We start from the raw sequence: 11,063 nt of genomic DNA on the forward strand, positions 1-11,063 counted from the left end.
TGTAAGGCTACATTAACAGAATCTTGCAATTCCGAAAGTAGAGACGTCCTACCATCACTTTTAATTGTTTGAGACATTGGGCCTGGTCCTTCCTACCTTTCTTTCTCTGACCATTAACCCGCTGAGGGTTCCTCCCTCTCTTGTCTGATTGTTTCCTTAGCAGCATATTTTCCCCTCATCCCACAAGGTCATCCATATGTCCCATTACAGATAGGGATTTGTCAGGTATTGCATCCAGTTTTGGTCACCACACTATAAAAAAGATGTTGGGACTCTAGAAAGAGTGCAAAGAAGAGGAACCAAGATGATGAGGGGACTGGAGGCTAAAACATACAATGAACGGTTGCAGGAACTGGGCCAGTGGTGGGTTGCTGCCAGTTCAGACTGGTACGGCTGTACCGGTAGGGGCGTGGAATAGCTGAGACCATACTGGTATGTGGTTAATTTGGCCCACCAGCACGCCCGTGCTCTATAGTTGTAATTATGCCAAAAGGCACACTGCGCATGAGTACACAGCGTGCAGTGCCTGCGTGAGCCCCAACAAGCAGCTGGTTGTCACGGGGCAGTGGATTGCACAAGCATGTGCACCGCATGTCAGGCACATGTGCAGTGCACATCAGGTGTGTGCATGAGCAGGCCGTGATCAGCGTACCAGTAGCAACGGTAAGAGCAACCCACCATTTAACTGGGCATGTCTAGTCTAGTGAAGAGAAGGACCAGGGATAGCAGTGTTCCAATATTTGAGGGGCTGCCACAGAGAGGAGGAGCGGGTCAAGCTATTTTCCAAGGCACCTGAAGGCCAGATAAGGAACAATGGATGGAAACTGATCAAGGAGAGATTCAACCTGGGAGTAAAGAGAAACTTTCTGACAGTGAGAACAATCAACCAATGGAACAGAAGTTGCCTTCAGAAGTTGTGGGAGCTTCATCCTTGGAAGCTTTCAAGAAGAGACTGGACTGCCGTCTATCAGAAATGGTGTAGGGTCTCCTGCATGGGCTTGGGGGAGGGTTGGACTAGATGACTTACAAGGTCCCTTCCAACTCTGTTAATTTGTAATTTAAACTTTGTTTTACTACCAGCATAATAAAATTTGGCAACATCCGAAAAGGGTGTCCCTTGGATCAGTTGTCAGAATTTACATGTAGAAACTATCAGAGTGACTTGGGTATATACCAGGTGAGGGGAAATAAAATGGATTCTATTATCTGTATAAAAGCAGCACTGCAATAAATGCAGCCAATAGATTCTACGGTTCCTATAGACGTGAACATAGTCGAGCAGTATATGGAATTTCTTTGTATCTACCTTCCAAAATGGCTGAAAGAATAGCATTAAACTGAGTGAGTGTTAAAGTCCTTCTCAGCTTGGAGATGGTACTATTGCTTTAAGTATCTCACTGATTCATTGGCTGCTCAGGAAGTACAACCTGGTCTTTTTGACATTTCACATAATTCAGATCTATATCCTGCTGTACTGAAATGTGCTCTGTTCTGTTTTTCTGTAATACGTTGGCTAAATCTGGATTGTTATAAATGAAGATTGATTGAGATGTTGTGGAAACTTCATGACATAAAGCAAGGGTGCTGTTGGATTTGGAATATCAACTATGTCCGTATTTTTCTTTTCTTTCAGGTCCCCCCGTAAGTACCAAAGCTTTTGACTCTGCTATGAAGAACGCATCTGCTGGTAAAGTGAATGGGCCCGGGGCCAAGGGAGAGAACAGTTTTCAAATGAGGAAGCCAAAAAACCCCTAAATTAATCATTTGCTGCCATTTAGATTCACAAATGCTTCTTTTCCTTTTCAAGCAGATAGCAATCTATTCCATGATGGGAAGTAAAGAAGCATTTGACTTCTCTGAGGTCAACTAGGGCTGATGAGTTGAGAGCTCAGAAACAAACATTTTATACTTGTGTGTTCAAAAGAACAAACATTTGAGAATCTAATATCTCAACTTTGTTATTGCCTAAGTAGATTGTGCTTGAGTTAATGCTGTCAAACTGTAGTGATATTGAGTGTTATAGGACTGGGATGAAGTACTGTATTTTTTGGAGTATAAGACGCTCCGAAGTATAAGACACACCTAGCTTTTGGGGAGGAAAACAAGGGGGAGTCTGTCTCCCACAATTTGCCTCCTTGCAGTAAACAGCAAACAATACAGATGATATACACTGTTTGTGGTGTTACATTTCAGACAAATGCTTGTACAAATGCTGTTAAAATTGAGGTGGCTTTCTGGAAGTATATGTTATTCTCCTCTTTTTAAAAGAAGATACAATAGCACTGGGCCTCTTCAGATCAAGTATTTATTTTAAAAAGCTTCTTTTTAAATTTTGTTGTCCAGAACAATAATAAAGCAGTCTTTAAAAAATAAATCTAATAATTTGAACATTCTATAGGTATTTATAGTTATTGACTTACCTCCTTGCAGCAAACAGCAAACAGCCTGTTTCTGTTTAGCCTGATTAGAAGGGGAAAAAACTGCCTCTGCCTCCCAGCAATTTGCCTCCTTGCAGCAAACAGCAAGTTTCACTTTCAGTTTAAGCACTGACCTCCAGATGATGAGCTGTTTCAGGCTGCAGGGATTGCCATAACCTATTGCTGCCTCTGCAAGCCCCATTTTCTCTGTTTGCTGCAAGGAGATAAATTGCTGGCAGGCAGAGGCCATGAGGTGGGCGGGGCTACATTCGTTGTATAAGACACACCCAAATTTTCACCCTCTTTTAGGGGGGGAAAGGTGTGTCTTATCCTCCCAAAAGACGGTATTCTGTTGTTAACATGAGAGTTTGTTAAACGTGGTTACTCATACAGCCACTTGTATGGCTCCTTAATGCCAGTGCTAAATGTATGCCTGGCAGGAGATGTTGACAACATGCATACGGGTAGTCCTCGACTTACAACCATTCATTTAATGACTGATCAAAGTTACAAAACAGACATGACCATTTTTCACACTTATGACCATAGCAGCATCTCCATGGCCAGGTAATCAAAATTACTTAGCAACTGGCTGTCAACCCTGCAGCCATCTTCGAGCATCTTCAGAGTTACCACAGCGAGGCTCACTGGAGCGGTGGGAAAGGGAGAGGGGAGTAGAGATAGCTGAGGAGAATACATAGCCAAAATAACATTATTTCTCCTGCGGAACCAAGGACACATTCACCAGCACCTGGTGGGGTGTGGATGGGAGGCATTCTGGATGGGAAGAGAGACCTGATTGGGGCATGTGATGGTTGTGTGGAATTGTTGTGGCCTGCCAGCGGCCAGTGGAGCTGGTGGCAGACTCAGACAGTGAGGAGGTTGGGGAGGAACATGGGCCAGTCCTGGAGTCTGGGAGTGTTCTGCATCAGAGGCAGAGATGGGGTTAAGGCCATCCGACAGTTATCAGCTGCCTTCGTAGTTGGACATCAGTGAGGCAGAAGAACAGCTGGAGCCTGTTCCCAATGTGCGCATGTACAGAGATGGCAGGAGAAAGGAACAGTTAAGGAACAAGGGCTGACTCAGGAGTAAAGGCACAGGTGGACAGTGAATGGCCCCTCCCATTGGGGAGGAGTGAAAGGGGAGGTGAGTTTGCAGGAGACAATTAGTTCGCTTAATTAGTGTGAAGATTTGTTCGCGACTCTCAGAGACTCCTTGCCAAGTATTTTCTTGCACAGCATTGCATTTGGAAGATATCGGCCTGGCAGCTGTCCAAGCCTGATAAGGTCTGTGGTTGTAAAATTCATCCTTGACAGACTGTTTGCCGGGACTTTGCTGGATGTGAATGAGAGGAATTCACATTAGGTTAATAAAAAGGGGTTTTGTCTGCCTCGTGATTTGGGGAAGCCTAGGTCAGAACAGTAATGTGGGGAAGAACTTTGGATTTTGAACTGGGTGGGGAAAAACTGGGGGACTTCAGGTTCTGGTTTTCACCATCTGTGCCAAGATGACATGCTTAGTAAATCTATACTTCGAAGGAATATGCCTGCCTTGGAGTTCTGATTCTGTTGGGTGTGTTACTTGGAACCCTGACACTGGGATATTTTTATGACAATTTAGTGCAAAAGGTCATGTGCTCCAGGGGCGGGATCCGGCGGGCACTACTGCCAGTTCGCTCATGTGCACTCAAGTGTGCTTGATGCACATTGCATGTGCAGTACAATTCAAACTGCTCTGCACATGTGCAGAAGCAAAAAACAAGATGGTGGCACCTACGGCGCCACCCAGAGAACCAGTTCAGGGGTGTGGCAGGCCTGGGTCGCTGTCAGTTCCAGTGTGTCTTACACTCCAAAAAATACAGTAGTTTGAAAGTAGATTAGACAGGGACCTTCCTACTTCATGGAATAGAGAAACAATAGAAACAAAGGGAGGTACAACACAATCAGACTTGCAAGAGTCAATTAAAATAACTTTAGCCTTCCAGTGGGATTGACTTCTTGGCCTGGTTCACTTAGTGGGGCTGACATTATGTAGCAGAAAGTGAGCTTCTCAAAACAAATGAAAGACTGGAGAAAGAATGACAGCATAGTAAGCATGATGGAGATCTAGGATGAATGGCAGTTGGAGACTGACAGGACATTAAACTAAGAAAAAATAGCAGCAGTGAGATAGGATGGAAAAAGAACGAAGGGAAACATTGATGTATCTATTGAAGAGAGACTTAGTGAAAGCTAGGATGTTGGACTATATATCAGGTGACTTCTTGGTTAATAAACTTATTCACAAGTTTTAAATCATGGATTTGTCTTAGTCCAGCTGGATTCTAGGAGTAACATTTCATCCAAGCCTTTGGCTTTTACACATAGCTTTCAAATAAAATAAAATAAAGACTTCTATTGCCCTCTATAATTTAGTAGATGGTAGCTGCAGGTTATCTGGGGAAATATTAAATGAAGTGTAGTATTTCCTAAACAGTATGATGACTTGATGCAAATGTGAATCACTCCTAGGATAAAAATGAATTATAACATACTGGTTTGTGGGAAGGGAGACTACTGGAAGTCTGGATGTTTTATTGGTGCAGGTTATTTCATGTTGTGGGCTTTTGGCCATAGCAAAATATTTGTTCCGCCACTTGTCCTCTCTAAACCCAAGTATGAACATCAGGATATATCAAACTCTCTGTGCAGAATTAGATTAGCCATCAAACTAGCTTAGCATTTTCTACTTTAACTGGGAATAGTTTGGCTGAGTCAACCTGGCAACTTTACTTCCTCTAAATCAGGAGTCAACAACCTGTGACTCTAGAGCCGGTCAGCTCCACAATTGTTAGGGCTTTGGTTAGGACAGGTAGAAGAAAAAGGATACCATGCTAGGAGGAGACTATGGTGGGGAAACCGGACGTCCGGTCAGCAGAGGAAAAAGGATGCTGTGCTAGGAGGAGACTCTATGGTGGGGGAACCAGACTTCCAGTCGGCAGAAGAAAAAGGACGCCACAGTAGGAGGAGACTCTATCATGGGGGAACTGGACTTCTGGTTGGCTCCAGAATTGAAATTGGTTGGGACCTTTATGGCTCTTTGAGTGTTTAAGGTTCCCAATCCCTGCTCTAAATGCTCAACTAGAAATGCCAATGAACAATGAACAAGTACCATTGTGGCATTCTTGAAGTCCAAAATCAAACTCAGTAATTGTTTCACTAGTCAGATCCATTGTTCTTCGTGCCATCACCTCCTTTGTTCTGTGTCTGTGTTTTTTTTCCAGGGTCCCACAGGAAGACCTGGCCTTCCGGTAAATCTCCCCTTTTCTTTTTGTATTTTTCTTTGCTTCCTTTCTTGACACCTGCAATCTATACAACAGGCTTACAGTGCAAGTTATAAAGAGAGAGCAAGATTTAGGATGAGGGTTTTAAAACTGAGTTGTAAAGAGGGCTAAGATTTAGAAATTGGGCTTGCTATCAGACAATGATTTCCACAATATGACGTTCTGCCATTGCATTAGCTTTCTTCTTTCAAAGAAATGACTTTCCTAAGAACTTACAGTATATTGCTCAAGGTATTTCCTGCCCTGTCCCACTCCTGGTTTTGGTTCTCCACTCTGGCCCCACAACAGAAAGGGCACATTCATAAAAAGAATATACATCTGAGAATATTGCAAGTCAGACAAGAGTTAGCCAAAGAATTTTCGTTTTTCAGCATTTCCAGATTTATCTCGTGAATTATTGCAAGCCTGGTCAAATATTATTTCGGATATGGAAATGATTTGCGGATTCTTTGGAACAAATCGTATCCTGAGGGAATATAAACTTCATGATACCAGAATATAAATAAATCTCGGCGAACTAGGATGATCCATATGGAGAATAAATAAATGATCAGGCAGTATTTTAATTAGGACTAACCGAATATATACAGATTGGGGGGGCAACCTTTTGTAGTAGCTGCATTCCATCATGCCTCCCCTGCCTATTCAAAAGGAGATGAAGGGAGAAAATTTGGCTTGAAGTACATAGGGACAAAATGTCAAAATCCCGGAGAAGAAGAGACATGGACTGAAATGGGTTAGACTGTACTAGACAGCAAACAGATTAAATCTGTTTTGTCTAAGTGGTAAAGAGATGCCTGTTAATTAGATATTAAGTGGTCTGGGTTATTTTTATTTCAGTTCCTTAGGTCACAAAATTCCATGAACAAAAAAACGTCCGATATTAAGATGGGTTTAGCCCAAACCAAACCACAGGAAAATTGTTATGAGGCAAGAGGCCAGCCTCCCTATTTGAACATTAGCATCCTAGCAACCTATCCATCATACTTATGGGAAAGAAGCTGCCTTGAATTGATCAGTCTTTCATTTACATCTGAGCCTCTAGGCTGGGGGGGGGGTGTCAAACTCGATTTCATTGAAGGCCATATGAGGGCTGTGTTTGCCCTCGGGGGGACTGGGAGGGTGTGGCCAGGGTAGGCATGGCCAGCTCGATGTCATTTGTGTCAGGAGTGCCTGTGGTGGCCCGAGCGCTCTGCCAGTAAAAACGGAGCTCTGTTTTCGCTGGCAGAGAGCTGCAGGAGGCCATTGCAACTGAAAATGGAGCCTGGGAGGGCTGCAGGAGGCCGTTGTAGCTGAAAACGGAGCCTGGGAGGGCTGCAAGAGGCCATTGTAGCTGAAAATGGAGCCTGGGAGGGTTGCAGGAGGCCTTCGCTAGCTCCATTTTCTCTGGCACCAAGGGAGAGTCCTTTGCTGTTTCCAGGGCAGCCCCGCGGGCCAAAGCACCCTGTGGTCCGGATCTGGCCTGCGGACCTTGAGTTTGACACTCCTGCTCTAGCCCATCAGATATACAGTATTTTATTACAGCTGATCTTATCAGGGATCACTGATCACAATGGGCGAGATTGATAGGAATTATAGTTTAACAATATCTGGAGGTTCACGTATTCCCCATTTTTGAGTTTTGCAGACATGAGAACACATTGAGTGCAAATCCAAATTTAGCATCTTAGAGGAGTTCTGCCCCTAAGTGCCCTTCCTTGTGTGAGGTACTTGGAGGTCAGACTGTTGGGAAATTGGAGACTTGAGTCTTTGTACTTTTTTTGTTCACTTTCTACCCGTGGCAAAAGGCCAACGTTGATTCTTCAGAACACTACAGTACAAAAACCAGATACATAAAAGTCAGAGAAATTATACAGACTGGCTTTTTTTCTGTCTGCTTTCATGCTCTGCTAGCTTTCCATAGAGGAACAAAGGACCTATGTTTTGTTTCAGCATAGGCAACTTCCACAGTTCATGTGGAACTGAAGAATCTGAATATCCTACATCGAGGGTGTCAAACTCAGTTTCATTGAGGGCTACATCAGGGTTGTGTTTGACCTCTGGGGGCCAGAGTTGGCCACTCAATGTCACTTGTTTCAGGGGCACTTGTGGCAGCCCGAGCGCTCTGCCAGAGAAAACCGACTCCCAAGCTCCATTTTCGCCTGCAACAGTTTTCTGCAACATTCTGCCAGCGAAAATGTAGCTCAGGAGGGCTGCCTGCAGTCCTTGTGAGCTCCGTTTGCAGCTGCAACAGCCTCCTGCAACCCTCTGATAGCAAAAACAGAGTTTAACAGGTCTGCCCGTGGCCCATGTGCCTCTTTTTTCAGTGGCAGAGGCATTGCGGGCCCATCCTTCGCTGTTTCCAGGGTGGCCCCACAGGCTAAATCTAAGCACCCCGCAGGCGGGATCCAGCCCCCGGGCCTTGAGTTTGACACCCCTGTCCGACATAGTAAGGAGAAAATAAAACCATATGGACAGTTTGATTCATATCTTTAGATAAAATATATGATTTCTGAAACTAACCAGCAAGTAAATAACACAAACCCAAAGTATATTTCCTAAAACCTTAAGGATGGAAAGCAAAATAGAGATCTTTTTATTTTGTATACTATTTGGCTGTCCAGTGATAAACATTATATAAACATGATACGGTAGATCACCAGACAGCCGATGCTGTTATTCTAGGAAATATGTAGCATTTTACCGTAGGGTCATATCTCTTACTCATAAATGAATGTATTTCTTGCTATCATGTTTATAATCACTCTTCTCTCATAAGAATGCATTGCTTATTCTTAATGCTTTAATTAAGGATGCAGGTATCGTTCGATTCCATTTGAACCCAATATGTATATGAGATGCAGAAAATTGTCTCTGATCTCATCTCATTCCTTCCTTCCTTCCTTCCTTCCTCCTTCCTTCCTTCCTTCCTTCATCCCTTCCTTCCTTCTTTTCTTCCTTCCTTCCTTCTTCCTTTCCCCTGGCATGCTTGTAAGTCTTATGGTTACAAAAATTTGCTTGATTGAATGTTGGCAGAGTTTCCTGAAAAAACCCCATGTGGTTTGTTATATAAATATCTGATCCACATAACAATATTCCAGTCCAATCTCTAAATATTTAGATTTACTAGAAAGACTAAGAACAAGTCTGTAACCCTCTGACTTACGAATATATACATGATTTTATCCAGATGTTTGGTGAATAAGCATCTTCCAGTGTTGCAGCCTGTGAATGCAATAATAAGAGATGATTGAAAAGGCATTGGATACTATTATTGGATAATAGTATTGTTGTTATTATTAAACATGTTATTCAGTAATGATCCAAATTATGTCAGGAAAATGAAAATAAATAATACATAAATTAGAATAAAAAGAGAAAAACTGAAAAAAATACAATGCAGAAACTTGCATTGTTATACAAATAGTTTTCAGTTGTACCAATACACACATATTTACTGTGTTGGACCATGACAGTTGATAAACAGTTCAGTGGTCTTCCAAACACATACTCCTATGGATAAAATCCAAAGTAATTAATGTCATTGTCTAAATGTTCATATTTGAATGAATTTGTGTCATTTTTTAAAAAAATCGTTGCATGTGGTCAATTGCCAATTATCCTCTGATTTTGTGTTAATTGTTAGGGAGACAAAGGTGCCATGGGAATCCGTGGACAGCCGGTAAGTCTTAAGTCACTTACATTTATCTGTCATCACTGCTTCCAAATCTGCTGCTACTAAACTGATCTACATACATGTGACAGAGAAAATGTCAGTTACTGGGTCTATGTCTACTCAGAAATAATCCAATAATAATGCCAGGTCTGTCACTATCTGTTGTTTGAGTTTATGATAGTTATTCTCTTTAAGTATAATACATCTTGCTGTCAAATATATCCCCAAATACTTAACCTTATTCGTGACCTGTATCTTCAAAGCTTCCGCCAATTCTTCCTTTTGTCTTACTAACATATTCTTTGTCAAAACCTTCGTTTTTATCTTTATTTATTTTCAGGCCTGCTACTTTTCCATATTCCTTTATCTTTTCTATCAATTTAAGTGCTGTTTCTAATGGGTCTTCTAAGATGAAAACCAGGTCATCTGCGAATGCTTGCAGGGGAACTCAAATTTTATAGAGGTTATTAACCCACCACGCATCTACCTTCACCGGGAAATAAGAAAATTGATATTTTTCATCTGTCTATTTTTATCCTGCTTCTTCTAATGAAGGTTTCTAACTTTCAGGGCAGTAAACAATGTACTTTATTATTGTAGGCCTGAACCTTTTCTTCAGATTCCTGAACACCACACACAAGTGTATAGAAGCTAAAGGGGGTGGGGAGAAACACACACACACACACACACACCTCCCCTTTTATTGGGGCAATTAAATATTGTTTTATATAAAGCTGGCCCTACTGAGGGGAGCGATTTCTACTCACAATAGGGAAAAAATGTTTTTAGATATGTAGGATAATAAAGATACCCAAAAGCATACAACCACTTCAGATAAAATGAGATGTTGTTCCTAATGGGAACTTTCCGGAAAAGTTATTCTAAACCTACTAAGAACATTAAAATATGATAGATATATATGAGGGGAGGCAGTTTTTAAATGAACTTTGCTCTAAAATTATAGAGCAACATGTGCAGGAATCTTTTGGTAGTTCTCTCTTTGAGAAATTCAATTCCAACCCAATTTGGATGCCTTGAAGTTTTTCATGAGTTTTGCTTAAGCAGGAGATTTTCCTGCTCATCATCGATTTACTTTGAGGTTACTATGGATACATAAATACCTAACAGAAATGGCTGGTGTCCCACTAACACCACTAGTGGGTGCCAAGTCACCATTTTCCTTGGGAGTTCTATAATTATAGTACTTTTATCCAGTGTTGTCCTCTTGGACACTAAAATGCCCACACTTAAAGGGGAATTTAATAATGGCGTTATTTTTCATTCCTCAAAAGAATTTCTTGATTAACAAGAATCAGAACCATAATAATTAAGCAACACCATCTTCAATATAGCAACTTGTTCTTGAGAATAGAAGGGCCAGAGATCCTTGTCAGATTTCTACCAGTTTTTGCATTAGTGGCTTATAAAATGAGATTTAGACAAATCTAGCTAACTTTCTAAACTTCTTGCTAACATCTCTATATGTTTTGCCATCCTAGTATATTCCTAACAGTTATATTATATCCTTTCATCTTCATAGTATTATGTGGACACATAGCACCCCATGATACAAAGCAGTCCCTGGCAGAGCTGGTATTCATTTACTTTCCTTACTGGTGTGCAAATGTGAGGGCACGCGTGGGCGCGCTCACTTTGCTCGCACACGCCC

This window comes from Thamnophis sirtalis, unplaced genomic scaffold, assembly GCF_051295495.1.
Source record: "Thamnophis sirtalis isolate CommonGarterSnake01/CBP01778 unplaced genomic scaffold, rThaSir2_p1.2 scaffold_15, whole genome shotgun sequence".
In the NCBI taxonomy this organism is placed as follows: domain Eukaryota; kingdom Metazoa; phylum Chordata; class Lepidosauria; order Squamata; family Natricidae; genus Thamnophis; species Thamnophis sirtalis.